Here is a 19716-nt window from a genome sequence, read left to right as displayed (position 1 = left end):
CTTGTTTGGTTTTGATATCTGTTTGTTTGTTTAAATTCATCACTTGTTTGAAATAACAATTGTACACAAATCATAGCACACAACAGTTCCCTCTATATGCGAGGGCATGAGAGCGTAAACATAGGTAGTGGTTGACGTACGACCGGCCCAAGAACAACCTTAGAAGCTGCAAGCCTTGTCAGAAATCACACTCATAGTGATAACCGGTTACCCTAACCCGAAACACTACGACAAACCTTAGAGTTTGCCAAGTGACGACAACAAAGGTACTAGGTCCCTATAATGGGGGCACCTTGGAGGCCTATAAAGACTAGTGAGGATAAGTAGAACCTTCCTATACAAAGCACTTTCTTTGACAAGGACCCGAGACCATGGATTTGAATGTGACTGTGTTTATAGGTGTATGTTGATTGAGCATGTGTGTGCGCATTTGTTTGTTTATATTATTTGTTTCAATAAGAGTGGATTGGAATTTTAAAACAAGCAAATGGATAATAAAGAAATAAAAAATGAAATAAAGAAATTTATACCCCTTTGAACATTCTTAGGTCATCATTCCATTAACATCATATAGGTAGTTTCTTATTTTAAAAGAAATGAATAAAAAAATCTCTATCTTTACCATGCATCATCTCCTCTTAGATAATAGAAACATGATGAAGTTTAGGTAAAAAAAAATGACATGCATTCTAGATTAGCTCATTAATTTCCATTTATTTTATTTTATTAGTTAGGTAATGATTAGGTAGCAACATGTATAGAAAGTTAAGAAAAGTAAATGTTCTAATATACGACAGTATCTAGGCTATAAAGAAAGGCCCAAATCGATTTTGAAAATATTATGGTTGGGCTCTTGATTTGATATGTCTGTTGAAGCAAGCCTTCTTAGAATCTAATATGCACTTTTTGCAAAAAAAAAAAAGAAGGAAAAAATCCTACTATGACAAAAATGTTTTATTAATAAAGTTTCTGGGGCAAATTATGAGTCTACCAAAATGAAAGTTTTGATACAAAAAAAGTGCAGACTTAGACATTAATAAGACATGTTTCACACAAACATCAACTACTTAAAAATTTCTTTATTAGATTCTTGCTTGATACTGTCAAAATCTATTTCAGCATTCACCGATAAACAAATCAATGAGATTGATATTTATTAATTCTCAAATTTCTATGTATTTTGCATTACATTCATTTAGAACATATCCTTCCTTGTAAAAGAATAAATAAGAATAAAAAAGGAAATTAACCTATGTGCATTAATCGGAAGCAATGGGAACTAAGCCGCTGGTAATTGAACCCGCACTCTAGAGTGGGGCACATTTAATGGTTAAACTAGTTACGATTGAGTGGGTAAAGGGCAAAGAAAGCCACAATCGTTAATTATCAAGATGCCAACTCTTTTCCCAAACGATAAGATAAAGCAATGTTGTGGGGTCGTGAAATCCAAGCGGGATAAGATGAATGACTAGGAATGGATAGACCCACACTCTAACAAGTTGTAAGCTAATAAAGAGAACCTAAGGATGAGGACGAATCCCTCAAAAACACGTAAGGCAAAGTGAATAGAACTTTCTTGCAAAGATAATTTCAATAGGGAGAGGAAGCACTATACTGAAGAGCATTGCTTATTAAGAACTCGCTAGAACGAAAACCTGCAAAGGGCATTCTAGGCAAAAATTAGGTAAAAAAAACTTGCTAAGACAAGGGTCTTAGGCAAAAAAAAAAGGGCTAAGGAAAAAACAATGTTTGTTCGACTTGAAAATCGAAAGGAAACCCAAATGTTCCTCTTGAGAAGCAAGACTCCATGGAAGTGCTACTCCGAGCTTTATTATTGCTTCTACCTATAGTTACTTCCTAAGAAAGGCTCAGGACATGGGTCGACAACACTTTCATGAGAAAAGAAGCCGAAAGACCTCCCTTTGCACGAGATCTTCTAAAACGCCGACATCCAAGCAAGTGGAGGACTAGCTCTTGTAGCCAGACCACCTAAGCCTCTCTAAGGGGCACCCTGTTTCTACTTCTCTGTGTATGAATCACGAACTTGAGGCATGCTCGGGCCCTTGAGCTACATTAAAAGGGCATGTGTAAATCAAAATATTATTTTAATGACATATTTTTTATCTATCTCATTTCTTTTATTTCTCTTTACTCTAAGCCTCATTAAATAACCCGCAATAAACAAAGCATGTCTGGAATAGGGACGAAATTCATATGAAAGCCTTACAATAAAATTTTGAAACCATAACCGAGGTTAAAAAAAACAAAGAAGGAATCCCATATCTCAAACGAACGCTGTAAAAACATAAGCCTAGCAGTAAACCCACTAACAGGGCCTACACAAAAATAAGGGCAAGGTTCGCTAAGGGACTCATAAGAAAAAATGGTAACCTAGGAAAAAGTAAAGATTAAAAGAAAAATGTCTACTAGGGAACACATCTCAAGTGACCTAGGAAAAAGTTAGGACGTTAAAGTAGCAACCTGAGTTGAAAACCGAAAGGTGGCTCAAGGGGGATCATTCAATCAAAGCATGACCTCAAGTCATCACTAGATTTCAAAAAAAGAAAAGGCTAAGTACAACAACAATTTCCCTACAACGGATATGTCTTGTTTATTAACCTAAAAACTAGCCTACCTCGGGCAACCATTCTTCTAACAACCATTTCTAAAAATATCCCTTTTAATGAAAATTTTGTAAAAAATATATATGTATATATCCCCTTCCTTTCTTTTCTCTTGACCTATATGGCATTAAGGTAATGTTGAGAGATACACGGAGTGTGCATAGTGAACACTCATAGGGAGAAGTTGGAGGTGTCCTAGAACAAAGTCTAGGTACACCTGATCTAAGGGCTAACATATCATATCCAGTACAGGAAAGAGACCCAAATTGCATAAACATCAAGTTTAAGAAGCAACACCCGGAATGAATTCGACACGACTAAAAGGCTAATAATCAACACCAATAATTAATGCGCATAAATTAATTTATTGAAAGTAAAATCAATCTGCATTTAAGTATTAGCATAAAGGCATCATTACATAGCATGCATATGGCACAAATGTGCACAAAAGAGTATACGTTCACTTTCAATTAAAAGATTAAAAACTAAAAAAAATTGAAAAAAAAATCAATCCATTATTGCTTTGCATTTTCTTTTGCATTTTTGCATTATTTGTTTGTATCTACCTGATACGTGTTAGAGGGAATCATCAGGCCAAAGCATTCGTAAAAAGCTCAACAGGCAGACAAGGCCTAAAGAGCCAAAATCATGTCAAGAAGCCTAGCCCCAACAAGGACACTCCGTACAAGTGGTTTCATACAGCCACAAAGCAAAGAAAGACACGTCCACAACAAGATGGAGTAGAACCGGCCAAGGAAGAATAAGTGAGCCTACAAGCACGAAGACGCCACCACGCTTTATTCTGTCTTCGACCGAGCTATACTTTTCAACTGAATCAAGGATGATTCAAGAGAATGCTGAGACCAAGAATGACTTCCTCACCAAAGGTAGGAGTGGCTTTCAAAATAATACTTATCAATAAAGACCCAACAAGCACCATCACTATGAAGAAGGGATCTCTCCAACAATAGTGACAGGTAAGGACAATACAAAAAAGGCAAAGCTTCAACACAAGAAAAAGTCAAAAATCATAATAAAATCAAAACTTAGAAAAAATCCTCAGCACAAGGATTCAACTACCAAGCAAGGGGCAAAGTCTCCCCACAACAACGATCCCATCAACCTAACCAAATGTCCCAACTCAACAACATCAAGACCAATAAAAGCCTGCAAGACAACCATAGCACCCTCAAGCCACATCAGCCAACACCACATCAAGATAACTAGGAGGTCTCCTACTCCATGGGTAAACACTCCCTAACACCCTAACAAAAACAACAAAAACATCCAAGTAAATCACATCACCACCACAATGTCCACTATTGAGCTCAACATACCACTTCACACAACAATAACCAGGCATCAACAAAAGAAAAACTCAAACAACATTTCAACACAACATCCATATGGATTCACCACAACAACAAGACCTTGGCAAGAATAACACTAGATTCCTGCCAACCACACACATCCCCAAGGAAGACGCTTAGTGGGGCATCACAATACTCACATGGTAGGGGTAACACTAGAGTTTGTTAGAAAAGAATGGCTCAATCCAAGAGGGGGGGTGAATTGGATTCTATGACACTTTAAAATTTTTTAGAGTTCTTAGGATCTTTATTTCAATTCAAACTTTTCTAATATGAATTTTCAAAGAAGTTCCTTAAAAGACTTGCTAATAAAAATGAGTCCTATATGCTTTCTTGATTAATCTTTGATAAATTTCAAAGTTAAGAACAATCAATATGCAACACTTGATTCAGTTTAAAGTGATGTTGTGCATACAAACATATTAATCAAGATTATTCTCTTTAACACAAAACCAAGATATCACTCAAAGTAAAAGATAAGGGTAAGAGAAGATTGCACATGTCTTTTATCTTGGTTCAGCCACTCGACATGTGACCTAGATCCAGTCGTCAATCATAACCTGATCAAGATTTGTTCCACTATCTCAATGAAGAAGTTTTACAAGCATACCACACATGCATACACTCCTACATTCAAGATAACCACTTTCTTGACCCCAAGAAAGCACTTCTTCTAGAAACCCACTACAAGAATTCCTTACCACTTGAGACACCTACTCAAGATTTACAATTATTCACAAAGAATTAAAGGAACGAATTCACCTGGAAACTGAACAAATCAGACTGTGAATTCAGAAGCAAATCTCAATCTTTCTCTTTGAAGAATGTGATAATGATGATGATCTTTTTCAAAGCATTTCAAAAAATGTTTTACTTCTGGGTTTCACAAAGAAAACACTCCAAGAAGGTCACAAAGACTTCACAATAACGTTTTTCTCCTTTTGATTGTTAACTCATTCTCTGTTCATTCTTGTTCTTACTTGTTCTGAAGTTTCAAAGTGTGAAAACTATTTATAACATTTTCAGAACCAGATAATCGATTATTTTAAAGGATAATCGATTATTTTGTTCTTCATGATTTCTGGAAATCAACCAAGAACAAATTAATCGATTATTTTGCAGGATAATCGATTATTCCAGAGAGTGATTCCTGGGATAATCGATTATTTCACAAATAATCGATTATTATAGCAAGGCATCCTTTTCACCTGTTGCTGGAATAATTGATTATATTTAATGAATCAATTATTTTGAGTCAGTTTTCAAAAACTCTATTTTATATCTCAAAATAACTTTTCAAGTTTCTTACTCATCATCATACTCACTCTTAGTCAGATTAGATAAAAATTAACTCATGCACAAAACACACACATGCAAAATAAGCTCAACAAAACAATACAACTTATGAGCTACTCCTATTACACATCATAATAGCCATATTTTCTTCTTGACTTTGTTTTTGACTTGTTGATGTCCTTGGTCAGCTTTGGTTCTCATAATCCACATTTTCTTATCATCAAAACCTTCATTCTCCAAGTTTGAGTTGATTCACCACTCCATGAATCTTTACAGAATTCCTGTCATCTATCCATTCCCCAATAGCACTAGTCCAAGGATCACTACCGAGTATCCACTAAAGGTTCCGACGATGTCAACAATATTCATCTCGATTTGGAGACGCCGCCGAGCTCCCCAAATTAGGAAATGAAAACGAGGGCACTGTCGAGTTTATTAAGTCAAACTAAGGATCATCGCCGAGTATCCGTCAAATGTTTTAAAGTCCACCTTCACAAAGGACGTCAACAATATTCATCTAAATTTAGAGACGCCGCCGAGCTCCTCAAATCAAGAAATGACAACAAGGGCACCGCCGAGTTCCTCAAGTCAAACCAAGGATCACCGTCGAGTATCCGCCAAAGGTTCCGAGGTCCACCTTCACAAAGTATGTCAATACTCATCTCAATTGAGAGACGCTGTTGAGCTCCTCAAATCAGTGAGCAACAACAAGGGCAACGCCGAGTTCCTCAAGTCAAACCAAGGATCACCGTCGAGTATCCACCCAAAGGTTCCGAGGTCCACCTTCACAAAGGACTTCAATACTCATCTCGAATGAGTGATGCGATCTAGCTCCTTAAATCAATGAGTGACAATGAAGGCACCACCGAGTTCCCCAAGTCAAAACAAGGATCACTACCAAGTATCTACCAAAGGTTTCGAGGTACACCTTCACCAAGGACATTAATATTCATCTCGATTGAGAGATGTTGTCGAGCCTCTCAAATCAGTGAGTGACAACGAGGGCACCACCGAGTTTCTCAAGTCAAACCTAGGATTATTGTAGAGTATCCATCCAACACTTAGTTACTCCAAAGGGAAAGGACACCGGTAAACACCATCTACCTGAGGGAAATGATGTGGAGGCATCTACATTGTTGAAGCGAAAGGGAGGATTCAGATGCAACAACAAAATAAGCGATATGGAACATTCACACGGAGCCCGAAGCCTAGTTGGTACAGTTTACCATCCTTGACACCCAACGGAGCATGCAACTCAACACTTAGTTTCTCCAAAGGGAAATGATACAAGTAAACTCCATCTATCCGAGGGAAACAACGTGGAGGCAACTATTGTCAAAGCGAGAGTGAAGACCCGGATCTTCACCTCACCAACAACAAAAGGAGCAACTAGAGCAAATGGCATGGAGCATCTACTCGAAGACAGAAGATCAGGTGTACAGTTTTCCACCCTTATTACCTAATGAAGTACGCAACCCAACACTCAACTATTCCAAAAGGCAAGGATACAGGTAAACCCACCTATTCGAAGGAAATGATGTGAAAGCGCTAACATGAAGAGATATAGAGAATACCCAAAAGAAATGTTTACGTCTTTACTTGCCTTTGAAAAAGCAACACCTAGACATTCAAAGGAAAAGTAAAGAGGGGAAGCTGTAGACACCCAATTTCATCTGGGGTACCCAAACCAAGGACAAAGGTCTACTAGAGCGAGATAAACGACCCTTGAGGGGCCCCATGCGTTGGACAACATTTTTTCCATGATAATATCTCTCGTTACAGACCTAATTTTGACGATCTGACCATTGAAGTTAAATATCAATCAATTGAGAAGATATCATCAAACTTTTAGCATGATCCAATGGTTAACGAATTCTATAGAAGTCTCGCACTGCAACTAGAAAAGGCGACACATACAATCCCTAAGGGCCCAATAGAGCACCTAAACGAGCCAAGATGAATTTGGAAGGCCTAGAAAAAAAAAACTTATCCAGGGCATAGAATAGTCGTTCCCAAATTGGAACGGCCTGTTCTCCTTTCGAGAAATTTTTTGCGTTGGGCAGCGTTTTTATTCTGATAATATCTCTCACTAAAGACTGCATTTTCATGCTCCAACTGTTGAAGTTAAAGATAAATTTATTAAGAAAATATCATCTAATTTTTAGCATGATCCAACGGTTAATGATTTCTCTAGAGACCATGCATTGCAGCTAGAAAATATGAGTCTTATATAATACAACGTTTTTGTTATGACAGTATCTCTCACTCTAGACCTAATTTCAACGATCCAACTATTGAAATTGAAGATCAATATATTTTATGGATACCATAAAAAAACTAGCACGATTCGACGGTTAACGATTTCTCTAGAGGTCCTGCATGGTGCTTAGAAAAAGATTGTATTTTTATAAAAATTTAGCCCACATCGGATAGCTCTTTTATGCTTCTGTCTCCTAGTTAGCTATATAAGAAACCTTCTGATCAAGGGATTGAGGATCGTAAAAGCTGCATAGCTTCCCCCTCTCTCTATAAATCTCTAAGTGATAGTGAGGATTTTGTAGAGCAAAGGATTGCGAAAATGCACCCCCACGCATTTGGGAAGATTCCTTTATAAAAGGCTTGCTTTTGAGGTTCTAAATTCTTCTCTCTTATTTATTGGTTTTATTTATTATTTTGTTTATTTTTTTATTTATTATTTCATTTATTATTTTATTTATTTCTTTATTTATTATTTTATTTATAATTCTTACATGCCAATAAATAATCATGTAGAGAATAGGTATTTTTCATTTTTTAAATAATATTAAATAAAAGAGGATAAGATATTTAAAATATTATTTATTATTATGCTAATTTCATCATAGGGTACCAATTTAGGGCGTTGTAGGGGTGCCTAATACCTTGCATACACGTAACTGATCCTCGAACCCAATTTTGGCTATGAAAACCTTTATTTTAATTTCAAACTCTTTTCTTTTTTTTCTATGATATTTTGAGTAAAATATTGGTGGCGACTCTTTCAAACTTTTTCAAAAACCGTTGGTTGGGGATTAGTTTGGTGTCCGGGCATTTCCTAACTGATGAGATTTTCAAAATGGAAGTCCAAACCATCTGTGGGTAAGATAAAATTTTTTTAGGTTTCGACAAGAAGTACCTAAAAGAAGGAGCCTTTCTCACAAGGCCTCCTACCTGATGGAAACTCTAAGAGAGACTAGATTGATGTAGCTTCTCTTTCAAGTTTCTTGGAAGGATTTTTCACTTCTTGGACTCCTTCAAGCTCCTTCAATGGCTTCTAATGATGTTAAAAACCATTTCTAACACACAAGAGAAGATAAAAACTCCATTAGCTGACACCAAACTCTTGAGGAGTGATAAGTCTCTCCAATTTCTTATCACACTCAAGAGAGGATAAGAGAAAATGAAGAATTTCAAATAGAGAAACAAGCTTGGTTGCCGACACTCTTAATAGTTGGGACCCTTCTTCCCCTCCCCCCTAATACAAGGTTCATGGTCCATGGCCTTAGCGAGGGTTCTTGCTGCTTTAGAGTTAAACTTATTGCTAGCTTAATTGTCTCTTATATTTCCAATTTACCAAAAAAAAAATTAACTATTAAATTAAATCGCATTTAATTTAAAGACTAGCTCCAAGTATTTACTCTATGAGTGTGACCCCAAAGGCTCTCACTTAATTGGAAATAATATTTATATATCATGATATTAAATATTATAGACAAAGATTAAAATCTAACAATGCACCATTTCCATGCAATTAATGAGAAAAATCGAGTGATCCAATTTCAACCTTCTACAACCAAAATTAATGTAAAGTAATTTTTCCCTTCGTCGATATGCCTTTGATTGAACACGAGACATAATAGTGTCATTCTTGTTAAGTCAAGTCATATGTTTATCAATACCCAAGTAGAGGTTCAAACAAGAATAAGTTATATATCTCATATTGACCTATTCTCACGTGGCTACATATATTTCATGTCTCATTCTATGGAGAGGTTCAAGGTGTAACTCCTGTGGTGCAATAGGGGTGAATCCTTTCTACATCACCCACATCCTTCCACATGATTCATTTTAGACCCTATAACATCAAAGCCTACAACTTCTACAAGAAGAAATCATAGTAGCTTCAAATCAAAGGACTATTTTTGTACAATCACCATGAGAAAAGATTATGATGCTAGCATAACTATAATGAATCATTCTCATAGTAAGTCCATCCAGTATAAATACCACTCTTAATATTTATACTTGTATGCCTAACCAAATATCTTATATCCATGACCTATGAGATGTAGTCATTATTCAACTCATACTAGTCTCAATGTATTATTGTTATCATAGTCTACAATAACATTTAACTACAAATACTTTAAGAATAATGTTCTTTTGTACAATAAAATCTTACAATCAAGTCACACTTGATATGTCTTTAAATAAACCAAATATTCTAAGGACATTATTATGCTACATAATAAATAACATAATAAATGGCATATCTTAAAAATAAGATATCTATATATCAAAGTTATGATATAAATAAAGGATTGACCATTAGGGTTAACTTTAATAATCTCTCACTAGCACTAAGGTCAATCTAGCATAGACTTAAATGTCCATTAACCTAGTGTGAACATTATGTTTTTTCCAACAAAATGCTCCATTAGAGGTTAGCCACATTCTCTTATGTCGGTGTTTTAAACATCTTAACATTTTCTCTGTCGAGATTGAAGTTTTTAAGCATAAATATGCTTTTGGATCACAGGTGAAACTTGAGTTCCTTGGCTTGTGTGACTGCTTCATTGTCATCACAATAGAGGTCAATCAAGTTTGCAATGCCAAGAACAATGTCAAGTTCTGTAATAAACTTGATCTGAACAACATCACTAGTATTTGGTGCAACTATATACTCTACTTTTATAGTGTAATCAACAACTATCTTTTTATTTGAACTCTTCTAGCTCACAACACTAGCATTCAAACAAAACATAAATCTTCACTAAGATAAAAAACTATCCCTATTGATTTGGAAGATAGCATCAATGCTACTCTTTACAACGAGCTCTTCCTCACTTCCGTACACCAAGAATGAATCCTTAGTCTTTCTCAAGTACTTAATAATATTCTTGATAATAACCTAGTGACCTTTATCAGAATCAAATTGGTAGTTTCTCGTTATACTCTAGGCATGCGAAGCATTTGGTTTAGTACACATCATGGCGTACATTAGTAGACATCATGGAATAAATGATAGATCACACATATGGTATCTTACTATTGTGTTCCCTCTTGTAACATCTCATATTTTCTATATATATATATATATATATTCATATAAAAGTAATTAAAACAATTATTAAAATGTGTATATATATATATATATCTATATATATTATAAGATTCATAATTAAATGTTTTATGTTATTATTATTATTTTGAGGGAAGATATTTGTAACCCGAGATAATTTTGTAACTGTTGGGTGGTTAAAAGAGGAGTTAGTTTTAAAAGAGAGAGGTTATATCAATTTTTCTCATGCTTCTCTTTTTACTCTTACGTTTATGCTTTGAAGAAGGAAAATGAGAACCAAAGTTTGCAGGAAAATATCCTCAAAATTTTACGTCCTTCATCTAGCAAGTACCAAGGTAAGGTGGAGTGAATAATTTCACTATGGATTTGGGATAATTGTTTGGGTAGTGAGGTTGACCTCCAACCTTGTCCTGTTGTATGCTTGTTGTGAAAGTGGGAAATCCCAATTTGTGATTTGATTTTTGCCATATAACTCTTCAACTCTTAATTTGATGTTGTTAACATATGTGTATGTTTAATTTGGTAAATGAAATTGATCTTACGTGGTTTTGATTGCTCATGGGCTCCTGTAGGAACCCTAAGGGGGTGCATTTGAGTATTATTGTGTGAGTAGTTTATAGAAGTATGTAATTATGTATAACTTTTTCCTTTTAGATGTGTAATATGACAATTTTGAAATATATTCACCATTTGTGTACGTAAATTAATGGACTGGAGAAAAGAATACAGAAATTGCAAGTTATAAGATTGTTGCTCGCTAAAATGACATTGAGTGTTCTTTTTGGCGTTGAGCATTGCTATGGAAGAGATTTCTCTCTGTGTCACCCACGTTGAGTGTGAGTTTCATGCCAAGCGTTCTCATGTTGAGCATGCCTGTAATGTTAAGCATGGCTCAACCAAAGAGCAAGGGTTGCTCTTCTTGAGTCTTGTGTTGGGTGCTAGAGTTGGCGTTGAGTGTCTTCATTGCAATTTTGATTTATTTTTCCTTCATCTATGTTTCTTAAATTCCAATGATGTAATGTCAATCCTTATACTATTTATTGCTATTGGTTAATGATGTGATATGTATATTAATAACATGATTAAGAACAATTGATAAAATGGATGATATGGATAATTCTTGTGTTAATTAATGAGTGTCATTTGAGTATAAGTTATGAAGTTATAAGGATTAAATGTTGTAAATGAAATGTGTGTGACAAATCGTGAAATGAAAAATCATTTTAGTATATATATTGATATCTTGATATTGCATCGAGTCATGAGTGACATGCATCCTGTTCACGCAAACTGACAAATTGGAAAATTGATACATATATAATTTTATATTTTGACTATCACCACATGTATGCAAATCGTAGTCCATGTCCATTGCATCTCATATGTGAATGTATATGTGTTTGAGCAATTGAGATTAATGATTTGTTAAATTGTGAATGAATTATCGTTACTTGTAATGATTTTCAATTATATGTGTACATATGTTGTTAATGTTATAATTGTTATATTTTGTGTGTTGGCTAGCCAACTTTATTTAATGCCATGAGTTAGAGTGAGAAGTTTCTCACTCTTTTTATTTTTATGTTGTTTGTAATGTATGTTGTTGCAAGTGAGGTTCATCTGAACATTGATGATGCTAGTGAGAAGGCTTAGTCGTGTTTTGGGAAGTGCTCTGATAGCATATGTGACCTCGAGATGTAGTTAAGGGTTGTTTCATCTTATTGTTAATTATTTTCTAAAAAATGATGTTAAACTATTGTTTATGTTTTATTTCAATATTGATTGGAGGAGTTTGTTATGTTGTATCTTCTGCTTGATTTGGTATTATTCAATGCATGGATTTTTTTATTTAGTTAAATGTTTTTCTTTATAGTCAATGTATATTCTAGGTAGGGGGTGTCACACCTCTCATTTAATGAGGCAAGGGATTGTCCCTTGAACAAGTATACGCCATGTAACAGAAAATTGTTGGGAGCAAAAAAAGTTCTCTTTTCTTTTACATGTAGCAATGATGAGAAACACACTAAAAACAACACCATAAAGAGATAAAAAATCACACAAATTTATTTAACGTGATTCGACCTCTCATACTTACATCCTCAAGAATGTATTACATATATGTTTATGAAAATCCTTCCTTCAAATTTTGCAGATTAAACTTGAAAACACTTCATCACATTTTATGGATGAAATTTGCAAATCTCTCCTCACAAGTTTTGTGAAAAAACTTGAAAAACTCTTCTCAAAAGCTTTAGTTGAAAGATGGATACCTTCAACACAAGTTTTACTTGTTGAGATTCATGGAGTGGTGAATCAACTCAAACCTGGAGAATGAAGGTTTTGATGATAAAAAAGTGTGGATCAAAGCTGACCAAGGACATAAACAAGTCAAAAACAAAGAAGAAGAAAATATGGCTATTATGTTGTGTAATAGGAGTAGCTCATAAGTTGTATTATTTTGTTGAGCTTATTTTGCATGTGTGTGCTTTGTGCATGGGTTAATCTTTATCTAATCTGACTAAGAGTGAGTATGATGATGAGTTAGAAACTTGAAAAGTTATTTTGAAACATAAAATAGAGTTTTTGAAAATTGACTAAAAATAATCGATTATCATTAAATATAATCGATTATTCCAGCAACAAGTAAAAAGGATGCCTTGCTGCAATAATTGATTATTTGTGAAATAATCGATTGTCGCCACCGGCCCGAAACGGGCTTTCGGCATTCGCGAAGGATGGTTGGACTCGTTTATTTGTTTGAAAAATGTGGATTGCTAGAATGACTTATTCTCAAACTGAGACCTCGTCAAACGAGCAATTTTATTAAAAGGCTCACTAATCCATATTAATCCCAAGCGGGACCCTCCATGGATTAGTGGTTTTCATAAAAGGAGGGTTCGTGGAGTCGCCACCAATGTTTTACTCAAAACATTGGAAAAAGGGATAAGGCAATTGATTTAAAAATCAACTTTGGCCACTACAACCAGAGTTGGGTAAGGGAGTCGGTTACGCGTGGGGAAGGTGTTAGCACCCCACGGCGCCCCTTTCGGGTTCCCTATGACAGATTATTTTTTAAAAGAACAGTATAAAATTACTAAATTACCCCTATTTATTCTAAACAATTATAAATTGACTATCTACATGATGACAGTTTAAATATGCACACAGAAAGCAGTAAAAGGAAGGATTGAAGGGAAACCTCTTGAAGCGTGCTTTTTATAAAAAATGAACTGGGAAGCGTTTTGGCGTTCCCACGCTCTACAAGCCCGCTCCTCGCTCTCCTAGAACAAAATTTTAACTAAGGGAATCAAAAAGATTTCCCCTCGACTTGGTTCGATCCTCAAGCAAAATGGCTCGGGGCTCAAGAACTTCGTCGGATCAACTCTCCGAGTGATTTCTAGGGCAGAACACTGCTCAAAAACCCCAGAATACTCAAGGAGAGGGTTCAAACTATGTTGAAAAGTGTGGTTGGACGTCCAAATGACGTCATATTTATAGGGAATAGGCGCAATACGGCCTACAGGGCCAATACGGCCGTATTGAAATTTTTGAACTTCAATACGGTCGTATTGGAGTTCAATACGGTCGTATTGAAGTTCAGAAATTTCAATACGCCCGTATTGAGTTCGCCGCGGTCGTATTGAAGTGTCAATACGGTCGTACTGACTTCAGTATGGCCGTATTGAAGCTTCAATACGGCCGTATTGAGTTCAGTACGGCCGTATTGGGCTTTTTCCCTCCACTTCTTTATTTTGAGCTATTCTAAGACCTCTGGACCTACAGAGAACCCTCCTAGGGCCTTCGAGGAGTCCTTCTGGCTGATTATCCTTCAGTCTTCGAGAGTCTTCAAGCTTTATTTCCGACCCGGACAATTTTAGGGGTCTACAGCTGCCCCCCCTTTACTTAGTCGGACGGCCTTTTGGTATACCGGCTGACAAGTAAAGGAGTTGACCCAATTGTCCGGGTATTGTACCGACCTTCTGACTTGTAGCGTCTTCCGGTGGGAAAATGTTGAGTAGCCTCTCCAGGTGGGTGCATACTTCGGCGCTTCTGACATCCTCGGTAGCTGAGTTTACCTTCTCCAAGGTCAACTTCACTCGACGCTCGAGCCGGAAGTTGGACATCAACGCGCCTCTGATGACGCTGATGGTTGAGTACCGCCTCTCTAGGCTTAGCTTCACTCTTTGTTCGAGCCGGAAGCTAAGTATCCTTGTGACGACGGTGAGCAGTGTGAGTTTTGCCTCTCCAGGCCTTGCTTTGCTTGTTGCCCAAGCTGGAAGCTGTAAGTACCGTCTCTCCAGGCTTAGCTTCACTCTTTGTCCGAGCCGGAAGCTAAGTACCCTTGTGACAACGGTAAGCAGTGTGAGTTTCGCCTCTCCAGGCCTCGCTTTGCTTGTTGCCCAAGCTGGAAGCTGTAAGTACCGTCTCTCCAGGCTTAGCTTTACTCTTTGTTTGAGCCGGAAGCTAAGTACCCTTGTGACAACGGTAAGCAGTGTGTACCCCTTTTCCAGAGATAGCTTCGCTCATTGCCCGAGCCGGAAGCTGCATACCTCCGTGTTTGTGACGACGGGGTAGCGTGAATATCTCCTTTCCAGGGATTTGTGATGATTTTGTCTCCACAGTCCACGATGCTGCTTCGACGGTTGTTTTTCGATTTTGTGCCACTAGGGGCTGGATAACGCAGGGATCCGTCTAGGGGATGTGCAGTTACTCATAGGTTCTTGTGTCCCAACTTTCCATTGCGTAGTTGGTGCCCACTGGGGAATTTCTGATTCCTTTGGGGTGCAGACACAAAGATGCTCTTTCTGATGTGAGCGGTGCCTTACGATTGGCTGACGTCCTTTCGACGTTGGTGGAGTATCCCGGTTATCCTTGTTCGGGTGTCTCTTTCGGTTTTCTGATTTTGCTGCCTCTGTGTAGGCTGTTATCCACTGGGGGATTTTGTCGTTGATTTTGGTTAGCCTCTTCTGTTAGGCGTATCAGCTTGACGTTCAGTGATTGGCTGAGAGCCAGATTCCACTTGGGGAATGATTATTGATTTTTTTATTTTTTCTCCTTCTGCAGGGATGCCTCTTGAATAGGCGACTGGGGATTTGGGGATCTTATGTACCCCAGAGTATTATTTAGGAAGCCTCTACAGGCTTAGCCTCACTTGACACTTGAGTTGGAGAGCTATCTTCGCTGAGGAAGTTTAAGTCCTTTGACTTGGATATTCTGCTTGGGTGATCGTACTTCCATTGGGAATGTCGTCGATCTTGCTTTGATAGCTCTTGCTGGGGATTTTGAGTCCAAGAACGTGAGTTGAGGTTTCTCTGGGGAGTATTATTTCTGCGAGCCTCTCCAGGCTCAATTATTCTGAGATGTGGGGGATGAGGAGTATTGTTTCGGCAAGCCTCTCCAGGCTCAGTTATTCTGTGCAAACTGATTGTTGGATTTTCTGTACCTTTGCCTTTTTTATTTTTTGGCTTTTTCTGTATTTTGCCCTTTTTTTATGTTTTTTGGCTTTTGCTGTACAGAATTTAAATTGCTAGAGAATTTTGAATTCAAAAGTGGCAAATTTCATTAAAAATGAATTTGTACAAGAAAAATTTGGGAAATGGGGCTAAGCCCAACCAAATTAGTACATGAAAAAGCACTAAAACAGAAGCCAGTCTTCACTCCTCTGCTGGCGGGTCCTGTGGCGAGTCCGGGAAGCGGCGATGCATCCAGACGGAGAGGTTGTCGAACCCCTGCACCAAGGTATCTAGTCGAGCATCGGTACTCTGCTGCCATGTACCGACACTATGCTGAAAAGCATCGAATCGCGTGTCGATGCTCTGCTGAAAAGCATCGAATCGCGTGTCAATGCTCTGCTGCAGTGTGTCGAAGCGGGCGTCAAAGTATCCCCTGTCCGACCGTGACGTGCTAGCCTCTGGCTGCGGGGTGTCGCCTCCCTCAAAGTCGAGATTGTTGAGGAGGTCGTCGAAGGTCTCGAGGCCATCTACTCGCACAAACCCCCCTCCTGGCGATCTAGCGATGATCTTCATGTTGATCAGGGTGGAGGCACCAATCAACTTTGGCGCCAACGCCCCTGGCTCTGCACCATCGGGACATCCCCATGTCTCCGCGAGCTGTGAGAGGAGTGGGGCAACCAAGATGTACCCCTGTCTGGACTCTCCTCCCTCTCGTATCCCAAACTTCTTCACGTGCTCAAGGAAGAAATATCCAGGGTTGGCCTTCCGGCCGGTGGCCATGCAATATAAGGCCAGCAGATCCGGTCGTGTAATCGACTCCTGACTCTTGGACCTGCCATGAATGGTACTGGTGAGGATCTTGTGACAGATCCTAAGAGCAGTCGGGAGCCGGGAGCCCTTTACCCCTGAATGATAATCCCGTCGGCCAGTGAGCAAACTCCACATCTCAACCGGAGTCCACTGATCAGGCCACTCGCATATGGCATCTCGGAAGGCCAGCTGATCAGTGCGGCTGAAAAACCCTGCCTGGACGTTGAACTCGTCCAACGTCAGCGTGCGGTATCCTTCATTCATCCAGAAATCCACCGCGCAAACATCCTCCCCATAGCTGTTAGTCGACTCCGTGACGCCGACTGTGGCCAAGAACTCCTTCGTGGCCGTCAAATATAGCTGGGATGGTGGATTAAGGACAAATCCCCATCCTATGGCGTCGAAGTAGTTCCTGACATCATTCTCCAAGCCCACCGCTTGGAGAAGCTCAAAGTCGAGCACTCTTGACGGCTCGATGGTGAACGTCTCTATGAGCTGCAGCCGGTCTCGGTGTCGGTCTGTCATTACACGTCTGGCCGGGGCTCTCTGCCTTTTGCGAGAAGATTCTGCCATTTCCGATAATCTCTCTAGGAATGCACTCACAAGCAAGGAATGTGGAGAATGAAGAAAGGTATGCAAAATGAGGGAGGGGAAGCCTTTATTTATAGGCAAAATTCCGCCAATACGGCCCGTATTGGATTCAATACGGCCGTATTGGCCTTTCCGTTGATGTACAAAATTTACAACCAATACGGACCGTATTGGATTCAATACGATCGTATTGGGATTCAATACGATCGTACTGGATTTTAATACGCCCGTATTGGAGTTGAAACGTTGTGCTTAACGTTAACTCCAATACGACCGTATTAATACCAATACGGGCGTATTGGATTTTTTCTGATTTTATGGGTTTTTTTTTTTTTTTTTTTTTTTTTTTTTTTTTTTTTTGATAAACAGAGAATAAGTGGTCTTCTAGTACACCTATCATCTGTATGTATGTATGCGAATTAGATGCACCTAATTCTATTTGATTCAGTTTTTCAAAAGAATTAATCGATGCGTTCTTTGTTTGGATCTTGCCATTCCTCCAGACAGACTGTGCTTTGCCGATTTCTGTAACCGAGGAATGATGCGTATTTGTTTTTTTTTTGGTGTTATCAACCAAATGATCCTCCCTTCCTTTAGAAGATGTGTCAACCCTCCTATTGACCACTATATCTCCATGTTTCCACTAGATTATTCAAAAATCGTTGGGGACAAGAGAGAAAAGAAGGAAAAGGTATATTTTTCAAAAGTTTGTGTTTTAGAGGGGATTGTTTTATTTTTGAAAAATGGATTTTGTAAGAATGGCTGGCCATGGTAGGCTCATGTGTTTAGGTTTGTTCGATTAAACATTTATGAAGTTAAGCACATCTTCGTTATTAATGATTGTGCTTTGACAACTTGGATAGCTTTTCTTGAGCCCCTTGTTGAATTCGATTGATGGTACCATCATGGATTTATTTTGTTTTTCTTTTTTTTGACGGCCCTAACTTTTGCCTAAAACACCCATTTGTGATGTCTTAGCGGGCTTTTGTTGTTATTCATTATTTTGTAACCCTAATTTTTGCCTAGGTCACCCTTTTGTGGGATTCCTAACGGGTCTTTTGCTCTTATTTTTGCGCAGTCCCCTTTTTTGGGTTTCCTGCCGAGCTTATTATATTTAGTATTTCTTAATCCATGATGGCACTTATTGATGCCAAGAAAAGGTGCTCCAAACTGTCATGCACACTTCCACATAAAAATGATGCGGGTTTATTGATTATTAAGACGATCTTAACCTCATTTATGTTCATTCAAACAGGGTTAAATAATGTGGTCTAGAACTTTATTGTAAGCAAGAAAAGAATCAATAAGAAATTAATGAAGAATGATTTTATTCTAATCATAATGGAAACATGTGCCCTATCGAGGCTCGGGGGTCGGGCTGTCCCCGAGGAGTGATCTCTAATAGTCACTGAGTCTATACATCCCTATCGGAAGGAGAAGGACACTTGATGACAACAGCTGGCCTCGACATTTGTGAACCAGCCTTCCTAAAGATCTGGCTTAAAGAACGTCGAGAAGGATTTTGATTCCTCTTCGTTCTTTGATCTTTAACAGGGTTGTATCCTAACCCTTGCTTCCCCGGATTGTCCTTGATAATAGGTAGCTCCGGGATTCCTTGGGAGTATTTGCCCAATCCTTGTCCTGGCAAGTATCCGTTCTTTGTGAGCATATGGGCTACCTTCTTCATTTCTCGGGGAAACGTTTCAACATTGGCAATTTCCAATGCTTGGAAGGCGGTTTCCAAAGCTTCCTCTGCTGCATCCACATAAGGTATGTTGGATGGCTTACTGATGAGTATGTCATCTTCAGCTTGCACGGTCACCAGTTTGTCACCCACGATGAATTTGACTTTTTGGTGGAGCGTAGAGGGTACAGCTTTCGCATCATGAATCCAAGGTCGGCCTAGGAGACAGCTGTATGCAGGAGTAATATCCATCACTTGGAATTCGACGTTGAAGATGGTGGGTCCAATTTGGATTGGAAGATTGACTTCTCCCACCACTTCTCTTTTAGAACCGTCGAAAGCTCGAACGATCATGTTGCTCGGGCGCATTTGGACTCCCTTGATTGCCACTTGATCGAGAGTTCTTTTGGGCATCACATTCAAGGAAGATCCGTTATCCACCAAGACTTTTGCGATGTGGTATTCCTTGCACTTTACAGAGATGTGCAAGGGCTTGTTGTGATTAGGTCCCTCGGCGGGGATTTCTTCATCGGTGAAAGTAAGGTGATCATTAGCCGTGATGTGGCTA

Source organism: Cajanus cajan, chromosome 9, assembly GCF_000230855.2.
Source record: "Cajanus cajan strain Asha chromosome 9, NIPB_CcT2T_4, whole genome shotgun sequence".
Classification (NCBI taxonomy): domain Eukaryota; kingdom Viridiplantae; phylum Streptophyta; class Magnoliopsida; order Fabales; family Fabaceae; genus Cajanus; species Cajanus cajan.
This window is presented reverse-complemented; position numbering follows the sequence as displayed.